This window comes from Pseudophryne corroboree, chromosome 9, assembly GCF_028390025.1.
Source record: "Pseudophryne corroboree isolate aPseCor3 chromosome 9, aPseCor3.hap2, whole genome shotgun sequence".
In the NCBI taxonomy this organism is placed as follows: domain Eukaryota; kingdom Metazoa; phylum Chordata; class Amphibia; order Anura; family Myobatrachidae; genus Pseudophryne; species Pseudophryne corroboree.
This window is the reverse complement of record NC_086452.1, coordinates 222,887,788-222,907,849: the sequence shown is the minus strand read 5'-3', so window position 1 is coordinate 222,907,849 and position 20,062 is coordinate 222,887,788. Positions and strand designations below refer to the sequence as shown.

Below are 20,062 nucleotides of genomic sequence, written 5' to 3'. Positions count from 1 at the left end.
ATCAAGTGGGCTAAAGGACCTCTGATGTCAGGGGGAGGAGCTAGGCCGGTGGGATAGTACTTTCACTACCCACGGCACCAACTGCATGTAGCATGGTGTACTACTGAAGTGTGGCGAGTGAAGCGAGCCCGCAAAAGTACATTTCGGGCACCCTGTTCAGAGCTTGCTGCTCCACCTTGTGACGTCAGAGGTACTTTCCCTAAATTGGTTTTAGCCATAACCATGGGGCAATGATGCTGGTTGGGGGGGGGGGGGGGGTAACACTAAGCTACAGTAGAGGGGACATTAGGATGACTGAGGGGGAGGACACTGTCACTGGACTGGCTGGGATATACTATGTGGGGGGGGACTGAGATGGGGCAGTGGGCTGGTTGGGGGGGAGGATGATACTGAGCTGGCAGGGTGATAGTGGGGGTAGGCATTTGATATTCCGGTTGTCGGGATCCCGGCGCTCACCATATCGATGCTGGAATCCCGACAGCCGGCATACCGACAACTTCTCTCCCTCTTGGGGTGTCCACGACACCCCTGGAGGGAGAAAAAATAGCGTTGCACGGTTAGGATTGGGATGGTGAGATGGGGGAACAATGGGCTAGTGGGGGGACAATGGAATAGGGGCATGGGAACACTGACCTGGGGTTGCTGACCAATCTGGCCCTGCACACCGACAGCAGCTCCTGAGCGACAGTAGCCTCTTGAGCACTCCCTGAGTCCCACAGCAGCAACCTGAGCACACCAACAGCAGCCTCCTAAGCAGCGCCTCAGTCTCCGGCTGCTGTTGCAATCTGGTGAAGAAGCTGCCAGCGATCCCCTGTATGGCCACAGTTCATGAGCTGGGTAGTGGAGTGGGGCCTTTTCCACGGCGGTGCGGTGCGGGTCAGGTGTCAGACCCGCACTGTACACCAATCAGGCAGCCACCATCAGCGAGACGCCAGTTGGGCTGTGTGAACAACTGGAGGCTGGGCCTCCCTTCAGCTCACTGTGGTGGTTTGTTATGCGCTGATGTCGGCTCCCAATCAGCGCTGCTGTGGGTGGGAGTATTTTCCGCTGGCAGTCAGAAATGGCTCCAAGAATTAGCCGTGTTTGCAGGCCCCTTGAGATATCCCGGGCCGTAAGCGGGTGCCGTGTTTGCCTAGCGGGCTCCTGATTATGGGACCACTTCCTAGTGGTTATAACATGAGTAAAATAGTAACAACCTGTGAAACTTGAGAATGATAAGATATATTGATATAGTCAATGGCAACATTGTGGCTGTCCCGAGTCGCAGTTGCCGGCATGCGCATGCGTATATTTGCACCCGCGATGCATGCATATTACATTGCCTAGTCCGCGCAGTCAGGCATAGCTAGTCATTACCGCAATGATGAGCCTAGCTACAACTAAGTGCTGATAATGAACATAAATCAGGGAACAATTGTATATAACTCCTTGCTCACCTTAAGTGTGTCCAAAAAGTGTGCTCTGCCAGATACAGTACTTCAAATAAATGGAGTGTTAGTTGGTATTCTAGCAATTGGAAGGTCGATGATAGAGCCATCTCTGCTTATACATCTTGTTATGTGTCAGATTCACGGATGTTTGCCAATGTGGCCGCTGAACTCTGGTCAAGCCTTTCATTGCTCTGAGGTTCGGATGAGCTTTTCATGCACTCCTTACATAGGACACTGTATACTGTCAGGCTGTACAGGAATATGAATATCCAATCAGACCGGTTTGGTCTCCCGTATCCAAGAGAGAATGAGAAGTCTGTTTGGGTGAAAAATAATTATGCCCAACACGTTTCTTCCTGTAGCAAATTACCGGTTTGATCAGAGGTAAAGTTTGACATGAAAAGTAGTGGGTTTTTAGTACCCTACTGTACTTCAACCAACCATAATAAAGCATCCTTACATAGGGTCGCCAGGTGTGTTGATTTAAAACAGGTGCACATCTTTTGAAATCACAATCCTGCATTAAAAACAATTTCTATAAGAAAAAACACCATAAATCCACGGATATTAAACAATGACAAGAATGAAGAGAAATTAAATAATAAAAAAAACCCACTAATAATTAATACTGGTGATTTAGGGTAATTGTTCAAGAACAGAGAGTCTGTATTTTATATAACTTATTGCTATAATGTATATTATTATTAGCTGATCAAGTTAATATATCACTATGCACCTTATTCAGAGATGGACGCAGATCGCTGCATACTCAGCAAGATCTGCGTTCATCTCCTCACATGCTGGGAGTCGCCCAGGCCCAGCACAGGGCAAGGCCGCCCAGCATGTGTAGCACCTCCAATTTAATTGTGGACGCATCGATTTAAGGTTGACCTGTCAGAAGGTCCACCGCCAATTTTATAATCTGAGTGGCTGCGTGTGACCAGGGCCGTCTTTTCATATGGGCTCAAAGGGTACTTGCCCAAGGGACCCAGGAGTATAAGGATCCTAGGATTATAGCCGAGGGTCCCCTCTTTCCAGGGGTACCAGATTTTTGAAAAATTGCCCTGGGGAACCGGAGATATCCGATGTCAAATCAGTGGTCCCCATCCAAACCTGTTAATTGCTCTTCCCAGCCAGATATCTTGAGTTCTGTCTGAGTTAGAGTTTTTCTGAGGGTATCCTCCAAAAGCCCGGACTCTCCCCTTTCGGTGGACACAGGCAACTTGTCTCTATTTTGCTCAGAAACAGAGATATCAGCCTTCCAGCAGCTGGTTCCTGCGCCAGCTACACACGCCTAATATGCAGTTTTATATTTTTGTTGGTAGATTGATCTGTATTCTGAAATCTGATCCCCAAATCCCCAGTACCCCTTGAAAGGTGGGACTCTCTAGTTTTTTAATCCATTCAAAGCTAAGAAATTTATTTCCAGGAACTTGAGATATCTGCAGTCAAGCAAGCTGCCCTCTTACCGGAAAATTATGAATATTAAGCCCACTCCACTATCCACCTCTCCCTTATGTATCAAACACCCCTACAACCCTGTAAGTCATGTACCAGGGCCCCTTCATTCAGCACAATGCCTCCTTCTACAGTTTAGTGTTCTTCTTCCAGCCCCATCTGTGCATTAAAGGAGTAATTAGCAAAAATTACTGCTCCAGGTCCTACATGCTGAGCGGAAGATAGAACACCCCCTACCGCCAGCGGGAAATCAAAGATGCTGCCGATAGCACCCCCTACCCCTACCGCTGGAGGATTATTAGGGGCCCCAGTGCACTGCTTTGCCCAGGGGCCTACACTGCTGTTAAGATGGCCCTGCGTGTGATTTCACACAGCCCCCAGCTCCTAGAATGCCCCCAGTCAACCCACCACGTCCCCCCCAATGCCGCTGGCAATCACACTGTGACTGCTACCTTACGGGATACGCCCGCAATGTGTAAGGTTGCACAGGTGCATTGCAGCCGTTGTGCATGAGCAGTTTGCAGATATAACTGCTCCAGTTATGCATTTAAACACCCCTGCACCGATTGGGATGAAACCAAAGTGGTGGTCCAGTTGGATCCTGGATAGGTTTTAGGGGGGTTATGGTCCCGGTCGGTTGGACCTCATGGCGGAATGCGCCAGACAGAACTCTAACTCACGGAGCCTGTTCTGGACCTTACAGTGGATGGATTTGAAAGAAAACTTCACAAAGTGGTAGCATTGGAATCCATAATACATACTAGGCATTTGGGGGTCATTCGGACCTCGCGGTGGCTTACGTCGGCAAAACTTTGAAATGGGGAGCCTGTTCTGGGCCTTTCACTAGATGGATTTGGAAAAAGCTTCAGAGTGTTAACGTTAGAGCCGAAAAGACATACTAGGGGGTTGGGGTCCCGGCCAGACCTCCCGTTAGGGTACGCTGGGCAGAACTTTGACACATGCAGCCTGTTCTAGGCCTTCCACTGGATGAATTTGGATGAAAACTTTAATGAACTGTAATAAATGACAGAAATAACCATAATTCAAAGACCTTAAATAACTGTCAGAAATGGAGGTAGGAAGACAAACAATCTTGTGTATCCAAAAGCATTAGAATAGCAACATTGATAACAGAAGTAAAACTTTAAACCCATCTAACAAAGGAAAAGTGATTATAAACTGAAGAGCAAGGTCAGGGCTACTGGCGGCACCCCAAATCAATCAATCAATCTATCTATCTATCTATCTATCTATCTATCTATCTATCTATCTATCTATCTATCACACATTCATAGCTAAATGAAACATGGATTATCATAACAACTTCTCGGGATTCAGTACAGGGACATCTTGTTTAGAAATCCTAACTGAACAATCTCAGAACTAGATGGCCTACAGTCTTATTCTATCCAAAGGAGAAAAAGAACTTTATATTTCAGACCAAATACAGGGGTCTATTTACTAAGACTCGAATGGAGGTAAAGTGGTCGGAGATAAATCAGCTCCTAACTGCCATTTTGTCAAACCAAGCCTGTGACATAGCAGTTAGGAACTGATTGGCTGGTTCTTTATCTCCATCCAAGGCTTAGTAAATAGACCCCTATGAGACTTATTACTATCGATTGTGGATAATTCAAGTCAAAATTTCATGAACTATAATTTATATATAAGTAAATTTAAATAATCAACACAGTGAAGAGAATAATGGAACACAAATATATGTGAACACAAAATGTTATAATTATATATACCACATATCTAAAACCAGAATTTTCATAAACACTGCTGAGTCTCCCATCCACAATTTAGCCCAGGGAAATCAACCTCATCAGAATCACAATAAAGGACCTCAGGTCTTGGTTCATCTTTCAGAAAAGGGAAAGGGAAAGAGAAATGGAGGATAAAGACCAAGAAGCTTATGGATAACTACCCTAATTTATTGAGTTCTACAGTATGTTCTCATTAAAGCCACCTGGGGCCATAGATCCCATTGCAAAGATCCAGTATGCCTCATGAGTACAATCTACCAAGGCAGTACCTGAACCATGTTTTATGTTTTAAAGTCAAGTGAATTATTATTATTTTGTATTATGTGTGAGTGATAAAAATGTCATTTGTAATCATTTCAATGATGGTTTATGTTTTGGGCAGTATCTGATCTAGTACACTAGAGCAGCTTAACCTTTGGTTTCTGCTGTTTTACATTGTAATTATACTAAATCAGGCCCATGTGGGGGGGGAGGAGGGGGGGGCAGTGATGCCTGTTTTTCTACTCCCAAGGCCCCTGCTTTTCTGATCATGGATGGGTTTTGGCCAGTGCACGAAGAAGCTCCATTTGAACATTAAATTCCAGAATGATAAGCCAAAATGGAGCTTTACTTTATATGCCCTGGCTTCTGCATCTACTGAATAGAAAAGAGTCCAAGGCTTGGGAAAATGAATGGCATCACCAGGACCATAGCAAAATTGAGGATAAGGAAGTGATGAAGATTTATGACTGGCTGAAAGGACTTCCAGACTAGGTCTTAGGTACACAGTCAGAAGCTCATGTAACACAGGTAATCCAGGTAACGTCCTTAGGACAGGGTAACATAAGTAGTATAACCAGCAGGTCTGTGTAGGGCTAGTTGCCTTTTATCAGGAGCAAGGACCAATGGCAACCCAGCCCCCTTGGTAACAGAATACATTGCAGCTGGCACAGTCTTCTTGTGCTTCCTAGTTGCATTGTGTTGCAAATAAAAAGCATAATCAGCAAAAAAAGATGACCAATGTTAGCAGAGCTGCATGGTACCTGGCGGTTTACTCACGCCAGGCATCTAGCGCTGCGTGGCGTATTGAGGCTAATTTTTTAAAAATATTTTGTATATTTTGTTTTTAATAGCTTGAGTTACAATTAATTTTCTCTTTCTAGGTAAAATCCTGGTTTAATCAATGATGAGACACTGCTCATGTGACCCTACCAGAGGTGAGATGACAGCCACACACTTTCAGACATCCCATGGTATAAAGTGATGCATTTTAAGATTAGTGTGCAAAAATGCACATATTTGGACTTTTTTATCTACGCATACTGTACATATAAGCTTATTTTTTCTGGTGCCCTTCAGGGTACGCAGTACAGTACTGACGCCTTTTTTTTGTTCTAATTTTTAATTCTTATAATTTGTTCCAGAAGCAGGAAGAAATCAGTTAAATTAATAAAATAAGCATCTACACACTTATCCTGATTGTGGAATCCTTTTCATCATCGGGGACGAATCCAATTTGCTGCAAGTTGCGGCGGGGGATACTTATCACTGGAACAATTCATCATTGCTCCAGTGTGGGGACAGCTGCTCAGAAAAGCAGCTGTTCTAACGAATAGTAACACTGCTAGTTTTGTAGCAGTATTACTTACCATTTCTCATTGCCAGCTGCTGTGGGTCATACAAGCCCAGAGCTGCTGGTCACATAGTGAGGTGAGTAGGCAGCAGAGAGACCCAATCCCATAGGAAGGAGCGGGGCATCAAGAACAAGCGCCATCTGAAAGTGGTGTTTGTTCCTGCAGGCAAACTTTAAGTTTTCTGAGTTTGCTATTAGGTGGCCCTATCGGACCCCTAATGATGAATAGGCCCCTAAATGTTAAAACAACTTGTATCAAGGTACCCACACAGTACCTGTATTTAATTTCTGTCTATCTGAATATGCAAAGGTATAAATGAAATAGGTGTTTGTAATTTTCTGCTATGTTTGCCATCATGTAAGCAGGGCACTGTATATGATGATGCAATTTAAACATTCCTGCGCAATTTGTATTCCATTGAGCACCCTTCTCTTTCTCCCAGGCATTCTGGGAGTGTAGATAACTGAAGATGATAGAGACTTTATTTTTATGTGTATATTGGAAACTATTTTTAAGACTCAGGGAGGACAGGATGTATCAAGCATCTCATTTTGTATGCAATACATCCCACCACTGATCGTATGCATAGCATGATGTTATGCATGTACAAATGCAATTAAAATCACAAAGGACAGCTCTTCTGGAAATGTGCTGCATCAGTCCAGTGTGGTGACCTGTGCTGGCATTAGTCCAGTGCTGCTGCTGTATAAGTCCAGTGCTGTGGTGCTGTGTTGTGCTGCATCAGTTCAGTGGTGGTGTCTTGTGCTGCCATAAGTCCAGTGGTGGTGTCCTGTGCTGCCATAAGTCCAGCGCTGCTGCCGTACAAGTCCAGGGGTACTGCCGTATATGTCCAGTCCAGTGGTGCAGCCGTATAAGTTCAGGGGTAATGCCGTATAAGTCCAGTGGTACTGCCGTATACAGTAAGTCCAATCCAGTGGTGCAGCCGTATAAGTTCAGGGGTACTGCCGTATGGGTGTAGTATGTTATGCCGGCGGTCGGGATCCCGGCGGCCAGTATACTGGGCGAGCGTAAATGAGCCCCTTGCGGGCTCGCTGTGCTCACCACGCTGCGGGCATGGTGGCGCGCTACGCGCGCCACGCTATCTATTCTCCCTCCAGGGGGGTCGTGGACCCCCAAGAGGGAAAAAAAACTGTCGGTATGCCGGCGGTCGGGATTCCGGCGCCGGTATGCTGGTCGTCGGGACCCCGGCCGCCGGCAACCTGAAGTCCACCCCTGCCGTATAAATTCAGGGGTACTGCCGTAAAAGTCCAGTGGTACTGTCGTATAAGTTCAGTCCAGCGGTGCAACTGTATAAGTTCAGGGGTACTGCCGTATAAGTCCACCAATATTGTGCTTGTATTACATCTGGGCAAATTCCATCATGTCCCATGTTTTGCACATACAATTAATTTAGTGGTACAGAATTTTTTGAAAATGACAGGGGCATGCAGGAGATGCCGTCGGTGGCCCGAAAAGTTGCGGGCCACTTTTCGACATTCAGCCACTGCATGACACTCTTAGATGGGCCAGGTGTTTGTGCCACACACTTGTGTCGCTTAGCAAAGTGATCCAGCTACCTCATTGCACCTCTTTTTCTTCTTTGCATGATGTGCTGTTTGGGGCCTAGTTTTTAAAAGTGCCATCCTGTCTGCCACTGCAGTGCCACTTCTAGATGGGCCAGGTGTTTGTGCTGCACACTTGCGTCGCTTAGCTTAGCCATCCAGCTACCTCATTGCACCTCTTTTTTTTCTTTGCATGATGAGCTGTTTGGGGCCTAGTATTTAAAAGTGGGGTTACGGTCGTTAGGTCGACACAACTTAGGTCAAAACTCATTAGGTCAACCACTGAAGGTTGACAATGCCATTAGGTCGACATGCATTAGGTCGACAGGTCAAAACGTTTTTCACATCTTTTTCCATTTTTTGGATTTTTTCATACTTAATGATCCACATGGACTACGATTGGAACGGTAATCTGTGCTGAGCGAAGCGGCAGAAGAGCGAGGCACCTTGCCCGAAGCATGGCGAGTGAAGCGTGCCATGCAGGGGACACAGTGCACTAATTTGGGTTCCCCATCACTTTACGGAGAAAACGACACCAAAAGCAGTTATAAACCTCATGTCGACATTTTGACCTGTCAACTTAGTACATGTCGACCTAACGCCTATGTTGACCTAATGCATGTCGACCTAATGGCAATGTCGACCTTCAGTGGTCGACCTAATGAGTGTCGACCTAAATGGGCCTGGTGTTTGTGCCACCCACTTGTGTCGCTTAGCAAACTCATCCAGCTACCTCGGTGTAACCATTTTTTTTTTGCCTAAAAACAATATTGTGAGGTGTGAGGTGTTCAGAATAGACTTGAAATGAGTGAAAATGAATGTTATTGAGTTTAATATTACTGTAGGATCAAAATTACCCCCAAATTCTGTGATTTTAGCTATTTTTGTGTTTTTTTCAAAAATCATCCAGATCCAAAACTAAAACCCGAAAGGGTGGTTTTGGCAAAAACCAATCCAGATCCAAAACATAAGAGGGGATCCAGATCCAAAATCAAAACACGAAACGTGCCCGCCACACATCTCTATTTTTATGGTTTTGCCCACATTTTCACTTTAGTACTGTACATCCTGCCCAGAAGAGCTATAAATTAAATTTCTTGCAGTATTAAAATGCATCAGTAATGGTGCCCATACACTGGTGCGATGCTCCGCCACACAACATCGCGGGGATCACACCGGCAGTTCAGTTTCGATGAAATCGCACCTGAAATGCCAAAGTGATTACCATGCAATCATGCGATAGATCGCATGATAATCACGTGATGGGCACGTCACCGCCAAGTGGGAGCGGCCTCTGGCCACTCTTGGCGGGTGCCCATTGCACATCGCAGTGCGATATATTGCATGTGTTAAAAAAAAACACATGCGATCGCACTGCGATGCGAGAAATATTATGTGCAGCACATACTATCATGAGACGCGACATTCGAGCGGCGTGCCGATGCATCGCGTCTAATGGTACCTTAAATGTGCATACAATCCTTCGATTTCTCTCACAGATCCGGTCGAAATAGAAGGATAGCACCTAATATCTCACAAGTGTATGGGCACCATTAGTTTTCCATGGGCATTTGTCCTGTAATAATTACCCACCTGCTGCTGAAGCCTGTACTGTATGATTGGGACCGATACATTGAATGAGTTATGAAGGCAACATTTTTTCTTATTTCCCAGCATGATCCCAAGAAGCAAAACCCTTCTGTATGAACCTGGCCTCATTCCTGCAAGTTCTAACTGTAAAATGGTTAAATGAGCGTGTGGCTGAACATCACTTTCACAGTAGGTCAATACATGAATTCCTTCTGCCTTGTGATCGAGGCACTATCAGGGGATGGTGATTGGAATTGACGTCATGATTGTGATTTTGACTTGTCTTAGTTGAAATATTTTCAGTAAGCAGGATGCGGGATATGTGATTTTACAGAGCTGTGCAGCTTAATTATTATTGTTGATTTGTAAGGTACCACCGTGCTCTGCATTGCAAGACAGTGGGATAAACAGGACATACAGTACATAAAACAGGCACTACAAGGTAGACAAAATACATAGTAACATAGTTTCTGAGGTTGAAAAAAGACAATTTGTCCATTGAGTTCAACCTGTTAGTGATCTCCAACACTGTAATATTTATAAGACTAATTTTACCTGTGGTGAATGTTTAGCCGTTATGTCAATTTCTCTTTTTTTATTTTTTTATTACTATAGTGCATAATTTACCCCCCATAACCCTGTATAGCCTTATACATTAGGAAGTTATCTAGCCCATTCTTAAAAGTAATGACGAGTCCGCCATTGCTACTCTCTCAGGCCGGGAATTCTAAATACATATTGTCCTTACTGTGAAGAAACCTTACCGTCTATGGGGTATATGCAATTAGCGGCGAATCGCGGCAATTTTTCACCCGTTTTTTAATTCGACACAATTCGACCGTTGAATTCCGGCAAGTGGGTGCCGGAATTCAACATATTCAATAAAACACGGATTTGACAGTCCCGCTGTCGAAAAACGGACGATTTGACGGATTTTGATCTGATTTTTAAAAAAACGGTAAAAAACCTGAAAAAAAAGTGCGTGGGGTCCCCCCTCCAAAGCATAACCAGCCTCGGGCTCTTCGTCCTGGTTCTAAAAATCCAGGGGGAAAAATGACAGGGGATCCCCCGTATTTTTAAAACCAGCACCGGGCTCTGCGCCTGGTGCTGGTGCAAAAAATACGGGGGACAAAAAGAGTAGGGGTCCCCCGTATTTTTTACACCAGCATCGGGCTCCACTAGCTGGACAGATAATGCCACAGCCGGGGGTCACTTTTATACAGCGCCCTGCAGCCGTGGCATTAAATATCCAACTAGTCACCCCTGGCCGGGGTACCCTGGGGGAGTGGGGACCCCTTCAATCAAGGGGTCCCCCCCAGCCACCCAAGGGCCAGGGGTGAAGACCGAGGCTGTCCCCCCCATCCAAGGGCTGCGGATGGGGGGCTGATAGCCTTGAGAAAATTGAAAGAATATTGTTTTTTCCAGTAGTACTACAAGTCCCAGCAAGCCTCCCCCGCAAGCTGGTACTTGGAGAACCACAAGTACCAGCATGCAGGAGAAAAACGGGCCCGCTGGTACCTGTAGTTCTACTTGGAAAAAAATACCCAAATAAAAACAGGACACGCACACCGTGATAGTAAAACTTTATTTCACACATGTCGACACATACATACTTACCTATGTTCACACGCCGACCTCTGTCCACTTGTCCAAGTAGAATCCACGTGTACCTGTGAATAAAATTATACTCACCTGATCCAGTGTCCAGATTATAATCCACGTACTTGGCAAAAAAAAAAACGAACACCCGGACCAAACGGACTGAAAGGGGTCCCATGTTTATACATGGGACCCCTTTCCACGAATGCCGGGACCCCACGTGACTGCTGTCACAGAAAGGTCCCTTCAGCCAATCAGGAAGCGCTACTTCGTGGCACTCACCTGATTGGCTGTATGCGCGTCTGCTGGCAGACAGCGCATCGCACAGCTCCCTCCATTAGTTTCAATGGTGGGAACTTTGCCGTCAGCGGTGGGGTTACCCGCGGTCAGCCGCTGACCGCGGGTGACCTCACCGCTGACCGCAAAGTTCCCACCATTGAATATAATGGAGAGGCTTTGCGATGTGCTGTCTGACAGCTCAGACGCGCATAGCCAATCAGCAAAGTGCCAGGACGTTGTGCTGATTTTTAAAAATATATAAATAATACTTGTGCCTCCAAAATAGACAAACCAAGTACCTAATCCCTTCTAATATAAATAGATATGCTATTACCAATAAAAAACAAACAAAAAAAAACATGTTTTTAAAAATTTTTATTAGATTCCGCCACCAAAGTGTGGCGGATTGAAAATGACGAATTTACTGTCTAAAAGCACTGTTGTCGAATTTCCAAACTTCAATTGAATATACTTTTGTCGAATTGCCGCATTTGTACCATTGCAGAAATGTCGAATTTGACAAATGTCGAATTTCAAAAAGTCGAATTTGGAAAGTCCGTTTTTTTGACGGAAAGTACTGAATTGCATTGTCGAAAAAAAAAATTGGGCGAAAATGTCCCGTTTTTCGACATTTTCGGAAATTCGACCGCAATTGCATATACCCCTATGTGTGCTAAATCTCCTCTCCTCTAACCTAAGTGAGTGTCCCCATGTCCTTTGTGATTATCTTACCAAAAACAAATCCCCTACTAGCTCTGTGTATTGACCCCTTATATATTTATAAATGTTAATCATGTCCCATCTTAATCTCCTTTTTTCAGTGTAAACATGCTTTGCCTAGCAAGCCTTTCCTCGTATTCTAGCATCTCCATCCCCTTAACCTGTCTCTGAACCTTTTTGAGTTCCAGGAGATCCTTTTTGTAGTATGGTGCCCATAGTTGTGCACAGTATTCGAGATGTGGCCTCACTAGTGATTTATATAATGGGAGTATAGCACTCTTATCCCTTGCATCAATTCCCCGATTTATGCATGCTAATACCTTGTTTGCTTTTTTTGCTGCAGTCCTACTTTGGGTACTACTGCTAAGTTTGTTATCTATGTGAACACCTAAATCTTTTTCCAGTATAGAATCCCCTAGTTTTTCCCCATTTAGTATGTAGGAAGTATTTTTGTTCTTGCTACCAAAGTACATTACCTTACATTTGTCGATATTGAACCTCATTCTCCATTTTGCTTCCCATTTTTCCAGTTAAAATAAGTCATTCTGAAGAGACTCAGCATCCTCCACCGAATTTATAACCTTACACAGTTTGGTATCGTCTACAAAAATTTTCACTGTGCTCTCTAAACCTACTTCTAGATCTTTTATGAAAATGTTGAACAATAGTGGTCAAAGGGCCAGACCTGATAACAGCAGCAAATTTGTTAGCTAATGGGCAAAACCTTGTGCACTGCAGGGGGGCAGATATAATATGCGCAGAGAAAGTTAGATTTGAGATGGGCGTGAGCAAACTGAAATCTAAATTGCAGTGTAAAAATAAAGCAGTCAGTATTTACCCTGACCAGAAACAATATAACCCACCCAAAACTAACTCTCTCTGCACATGTTACATCTGCCGCACCTGCAGTGCACATGGTTTTGCCCATTAGCTAAAAAAAATTCTGCTGCGATTAGGTCATAATTAGGCCCTAAGTACAGACTCTTGTGGCACACCACTTAGTACTTCAGTCCAATTTGAAAACGTTACATTTACCACCACTCACTGCTCCCTTTTATCCAACCAGTTACTAACCCAAGTGGATATTGTGCTCCCTAGCCAAAGTTCTCTTAATTTGTAGATAAGTCTCATGTGAGGTACTGTATTGAAAGCTTTATCAAAATCTAAAAAGATTACATCCGCCTCTTTGCCCTGATCTAGGTTCACACTGTTTCATAAAAGCCTATTAAGTTAGTTTGACATGATCTATCCTTCACAAATCCATGATGGTTCCTATTAATAACCTTATTGGTTTCAAGGAACTCCTGTATTCTATCCCTTAAAATACCTTCCAGTACTTTCCCCACTATAGATGTAAGACTTACTGGTCTATAATTTTCCGGTTCAGATTTACTTCCCTATTTAAATATCGGCACTACTTCCGCTATACGTCAGTCTTTGGGGACAAAGCCTGATGTAAGTGAGTCATTACAGGGGTCTTGGTAATTTGGAGTGGAGCTCCATGCGAACCCTTGGGTGAATTCCGTTGGGAGACCTGGTGACTTGTTAATCTTAATTTTTTTTAATCGGTCACAAACTACTTCCTCACTTAAATAAGCATTAAGCAGTGGGACATTATCATTGCTGAGGTTATGCGTCAATCCCGCCATCTGGTCCTCTCTTGTGAATACAGATGAAAAAAACTTGTTTAATTTATGTCATTGTCGTCTTTGATTAATCTTTTGCTATTGATGAATTTAAAAAACTTTTTGGGGTTTGATTTACTTTCCTTTGCTATTAGTTTTTCCATTTCTATTTTAGACAAAAAATGCAGACACAAAACAAATGTACCCCCTAACCTTTTTACATGAAACTTGCTTACATTCTGATTGGTTGATGGTACAGCTGATACAAGAGGAGCTAGTGTAGCTTAGAGTGGATAGTTGGGAGTAAAATAAAATAAGATCAAATAAGGAGATGATTTTTAGAGAGAGTTTAAGGATTTGAAGGCTGTGGGAGAGTCTGATTTGGCATGGGCATTACCTGCCATATCTTGGGCATGTTTTTTTGAGGAATGCGTTTGTACTAGAGTTGAGCGGGTTCGGATTTACTCTGTTCTTAACGCCAGAATCATCGCAAGTTCTTTTTTTCTGGATTTGTCTTATTGGCTAACTAAAACACGTGACGTCCGTGAGCCAATACGGAGATTCGGGTAAATCTGAGTAAAACCGAACCAGCTCATCTCTAATTTGTACAGTATATCCTTTTTGAAAATACAGGGTCATTAGATTATGGCGACTGACATACATTTAATTAATGAGACCTATACAAAAACACATACAGTACTCGCCCTTGAGGCATAAAGTATGGTGGCTTTGATAGTATTGTGATAATATTGTTTTTTTTTCTTTTTCTGTACTTATTGATTCCACACATTTAACTGTTGACTGATAAAAGTTGATATATTCTTCAGAGCACCTCAAGCTTTGTAGTTATGCACAATACTAACTAATCCTAATGTTACTGATTCGGGGAAGGAAATTTACACAATGGGGGAGATTTACCAAAAGTTGGAGATAGATGATGTTCCAACCAATCATAACTGCCATTTTTCAAACTACAGGGGTCTATTTACTAAGCCTTGCGTGGAGATTAAGTGGACAGAGATAAAGTACCAGCCAATTAGCTCCCAACTGTCATTTTTCAAATCCAGTCTGTGACATGGCAGTTAGGAGCTGATTAGCTGGTACTTTAACTCCATCCACTTTATCTCCACACAAGGCTTAGTAAATAGGCCCCACAGCATGTAACATAACAGTTAGAGGCTGATTGGCTTTTACGTTATCTCTCTCCAAGCTTTGATACATCTGCCCTAATTTATGGTTTAATTTCCTATCATTAATAGCATAAATATTGTGGCAGGCCCTGAATGCTATACCTGCAACATACATACATACATACTTTTGGACACTGAACATATGTATATATATTTATGTAAAGGCAAACTTCTTCCAATTAACATTTGTAGTAGGAAATTTGATGCCAGATGTGAGTTGAAAGTGGGTCACCAAGCACATGATCTCCCACCCACATTGCTCATCACATATGTGACCCACTACAGATATAGCGCTACGTTAATCCACCACATTACAGCATTTTATATCCTTTCTGTCCTTAACTTCACCATCTGGCTTTTTTTTAGACGTTATCATTCTAGGATAGCTGAGTAGTTTTCCATTGTCATTGCAAGTAAATCATGTCGGTCCTTTTTTTTTCTACCTTCACCATGTACATTAAGAAGAAATTGATGATTTGTTACTGCTTACGGTGACAATGTAAGCATCACTATCCTGATAAAATATTATGGAGGAGATTTAGCAAATTTGGGGCGGGATGCACCAAGGTTAAAACTGGAGACATGTGCAGAAGTACACCCCCCCCCTGGGTCTTAATCTCGGAATTCCTTCTACCGCAAAGTACAGCTCTTACCGGGAAAGCATTACGTTATGTTCGTGATGAGTGGCAGGGTGCATCACATTCAAAATGCCCTTGGAGAGAGCTAAAGTGGAGAAGTTGCCCGTAGCAACCAATTACCGTCTGTCATTTTACAAGATGTGCTAGAAAAATGACAGTAGCCATTTGGTTGCTAAGGGCAACTTCTCCACTTTAACTCTCTAGCAGATTTGATAAATCTCCCCCTATATTTCAGTTACTGACATGTAAACCTCGTCAGCTGCTATTTAAAGATATTGGGGTCAAATGCAATAGCCTGCAGTTTGTGGGTGCCTTCAAAATTCCGGCCATATACAGTAGTTAAATGAATTGTGTCTTCAAGTCTAGTGACTATGGGCCTAGTTCAGCATGGGTCGTAGATGTGTGAAAAATTGAACATCTACAGCCCATTACACCCGCATGCTGGGTCCTGCCCTCCCCACCCCCCCACAAACACACGAGCGTATTGCACAACGGCAATGCTCTCGCACGTTTAGGGTTGTCCTCTGTCTATGCAGCCTAGCAACCCGCCATCTATTGAGTCGCAGCGCCTGTGTGTGACATCACGCAGCCCCCGTGGCCCGCCCTGCAAACGGTCTGGACACGGCTGCGTTGTCTGGACCACGATCCCCACCGCTGCTCACGAAACCAACATGATGCACCCTCCTGCCCCTCGAATGCCTCTGCCTCTCATTCATGCAGAGGCATTCGCACGTGTGAGATGCTATCACATCTCACTGTGTGCGCATGCGCAGTGCTGCTTCTCCGCGTGCGCACACTCCAAAGAGATCAGCATGCGAACACATTCATACCTGCGTTCCATGCTGAATTAGGCCCTATGTTACCAGAAATGCTCCGGCTCCAGCAAACTGCAGGCTTTTACATTTGGCGCATGGTCTTTAAAGGGAAAGTTAAAGGCCTTTCATACTACAGATGAGTCATCACTCATCTTACCCACAATTACCGTATTAATAATTGTGGCCCATTTGCCGTAACTACAGTGCCCGCAAACATGCACTGCATATGCACCCATGATCCATAGGATTACATAGTGCAAACTCTCCTGTGAGCAAGTCGCACGCGGGTGTGGCTAATCATAATTGCGGTGCATACACTCATGCGACTCGTTCAAAGGTAAGATGAGCGAGGACACATATGCATTTTGAAAGCCACATATTTTGCAGCACCTCTTTTTGTTTTTGCTGACTAAATACAATTTTGAATTTGGCTACCAGAAAAAACTATTATATATGAAATATATGGCCAATTATTATTATTGCATTAGAGATGCCTAGATGACAGGTTAAATATAGAAGAAAAGAATAGTTTTTAGTCGAATACCCTATGTACTTGTTTTACAGAACATATGTACAAGTAAATATTCTATAGTTCATAAAATAAAATTTAAAAAAATCAGAATGTAGGAAATACTGCCACTTCCTTTATCGGCCTCTTATCGTATGATTTATATCATCAAAATATATTCATGTCTTCTGAGAGGGGCCTCATTAAAGCTTTTCAGTATGACCTCTTGTTTTAACAGTTCTTGACTGAAATGTACACTCTCCTCCCACTGTCCTTCTGCCCCTAAACACACTGTGCAAATTCCAGGGACGCTCCATAATCCGCTCATTTAAAAAACAGAAAATATTCCAGCAGCTTCGTTAGCGATTGAAATCCTTCCTTCCTTTGATATATTGTAGAAAGCGTTTTTTTGATGTTCCCGACACGCTGTACGAAAGCCTTCAATAATGAACTGATCTTATCGCCCTGTCAGACTGGCCTGTCTGTTCAGCACCCGTCTCTCCTCCATCCCTGATCCTCTTCCCAATTAATCCCATACGCCCCTCTCTGAACATTATCTGACTGCTTGCAGCGGGGATGCTGGTTTTATCTCGTGAATACAGTTCCACATCATAATATATTCACTGGGAAAAATACGAGATGTGTGGAAATTTGTAGAGGGGGTGCATTGTTCATTACAAAAAAAAACTAGGTTGTAGGATTGTAGCAAGAAAATAATTAATATGTATAATTTTGATATGTTAACCATCACTGAAATAAAAAGACTGGCCTTCGAGCTGTTGAGAATATAATACCAGAAGGAAATTGCCTATGTGCTTCTATGTTTTCTATGGCAGTCTCTAAAATGAAAGAATGAGGTTAAAGATTCATGTTTTGGCCTATAACATATCAACTGTCTTTTTTAGAGGAGCGGAATTTCTACCTCTAATGTTAAACAGTGTTTTTTGGGTATGAAAAACCCTGCATGGATATACGCCAATTATTCCCAATATGTCTGTCTGGATTCTAAATGAATAATAGTTTATATATGTATATTCCTCTATATTACAATATGTTTTGCTGTGTTTTCATCATATTGTACATGCTAACCTTCTGACTGAACAGAAGCCTAACACATTGTGCCCCCTATTTCCTGCCTTGAGTGGCAGAGCCTCTGCTGGGCTACAGACTCATTTCCAGCACAGGGCAGCAAACTTCAAGAGAGGGCAGGAAGAAGAACTCTGTGAGCCTGCTGTATTATTGGGTCCTAGTTATCCTTTTTCCGGCCCTTCACAAAACTATGGCTGCTGGAGCTTGATATATTTGTAGATAGTAGAGAGTCCCATTTCTGACCTCCATGTACACCTACTACTGGAATGGCTCAGTAACCCTCCCAGGATACTTAGGGTGACATTTACTAAGCAGTGATAAGAGCGGAGAAGTGAGCCAGTGGAGAAGTTGTCCCATCAACCAATCAGCAGCTGTGTATAATTTTATAGTATGCAAACTATAGATGTTACTTAAATGCTGATTGGTTGCCATGGGCACTTCTCCACTGGCTCACTTCTCCGCTCTTATCACTGCTTAGTAAATGTCCCCCTTAGTATTGTTATCACTGGATGGAGGACAAAACAAGGATTAGTATTTGTACCAGGCTTCAGTGGATGGAATCCTCAGGGGTGACGGTGCCTTTTGTCTTGATGTATGAATGGTCATTACAACCTGAAGCGCCTCAGCCATCCGTTAATTCATCTCTCAAGCACTCACATGCTCAGGTGAGGTGTTTTGTCCTTGCACTGGTGTGCAGGGACTGCCAAAAGGCCAGTAGACCTGGGGGAAAGGAGAAGACAGGAAAATACAGAGTGCATACTAAGTTGTTGGCAAAAAAATCACAGGTCTATTGCCCATGTCTGTGCCCAACAACCAAGGTTTAATGCGTACAAATGTTGCCCTATAGTATTAGTTGCCCTATAAAAATCCCAAATTCTGGTGACATAGATGGGTTAAAAGTAAGTGACCAAATGGAGCCTATCCTGTCAGTTGGAAGAGGCTTCAGTAGTGGGCTTCATATAGCTCTTTATCCCTTAAAGACTGGGCACCTCTTCAAACATAGTGGAATCAGAGCTCAACAGGGAAGCATAAGTGGGAGGTAAGTAAGTTACGGCATTAGTCACAATGGATTGGGTTTGCTGGAACTGAGCAATATAGCAGGTAGACGTTATAGGTAGCACTGGGGGAAAAAAAGTCTCTATCTCACCAAAAAAATACAGTACTACTGATTTCTATTATGAACAAATAAAAGCATCATAGTTAAAAATGTGGGTTGTTGTTGTTTTTAACCTGCTTTACCTTTCTGATTATTATCTACTCCTTACATGCTATGGCCAAGTGTTGGGAGTTATGATTCTTGATCTGAAAATGTGGTTAATGTAGTAATAACTACATTATTCTGGTTTACCCTTTGTTAGCGTTACTCTCTCTCTCACACTCTCTCTAAATATGTATAATCCCCAATGTGCACTTATTTTATTATACTTATTTGGCCAACATAATGTGCATTATTTTTTATATTTAAACATGTTATTTTTTAAACATACAGTAATTGTGCAGTGTGGATTGCTCAGGATCAAATAGTAGTAACCAACTTGGCTTTTGAATTTTAAATGACGTTCATGAGGAGTGTACAGGAAAGATCAAGCTTAGAAAGCATTGTTGTTATAGAAATTAGCTGTTGCACATTATATGAGGTATTATACAAACTTTCCTACTCTCCTGAAATATCTTGAAGACTCCCAAATTTAGTCCACTGAACCCCAGGAAGAGTGGGTAGTCCTCTTGCATCCCAAACACTTCCTAGTGATGTGGGCAGGAGGGGAGTGTAATGTCAGGAATTGTGGGTTCGTGGGGAGGGGGCATGCCATTTTTCCCCTGCCCATGGCCCTGCTATTCATGTCATTATGCCGGGGCGAGGTGACTCGAAGCATTCGGCCCCGTTCCTCTTTGTCATATGCTACAGTACATACCCTCTCCAGGTTTCTATTAGAGAGGAGATAGAAAAGTAGCATGTATGGTTGGTAATATATATATATATATATATATATATATATATATATATATATACAGGTATATTGTATATAATACATTATGTATTTGTGCTTCATAGCTAATTGGTGATGGTGTACTACATAATTTCTTCACTGTATGATATATTATACTACTACTTTTTAAAAAGCCATTAGACATTCCACTACTTTACTGTGGGAAACTGGAATTCTAAGATTTGCTTT

The 20,062-nt window shown here is 43.1% G+C and overlaps 1 long non-coding RNA gene across 1 annotated transcript in view; it reads left to right on the top strand.

Annotated features, from left to right (window-relative positions):
* LOC134957903 (uncharacterized) overlaps positions 1-20,062 on the top strand; it is a 103,481-nt gene that overhangs the window by 48,902 nt on the left and 34,517 nt on the right. The window contains exon 2 of the long non-coding RNA XR_010186788.1: positions 5,800-5,853. This is a non-coding gene — a long non-coding RNA (uncharacterized LOC134957903). The remainder of the gene's footprint in view (positions 1-5,799; positions 5,854-20,062) is intronic.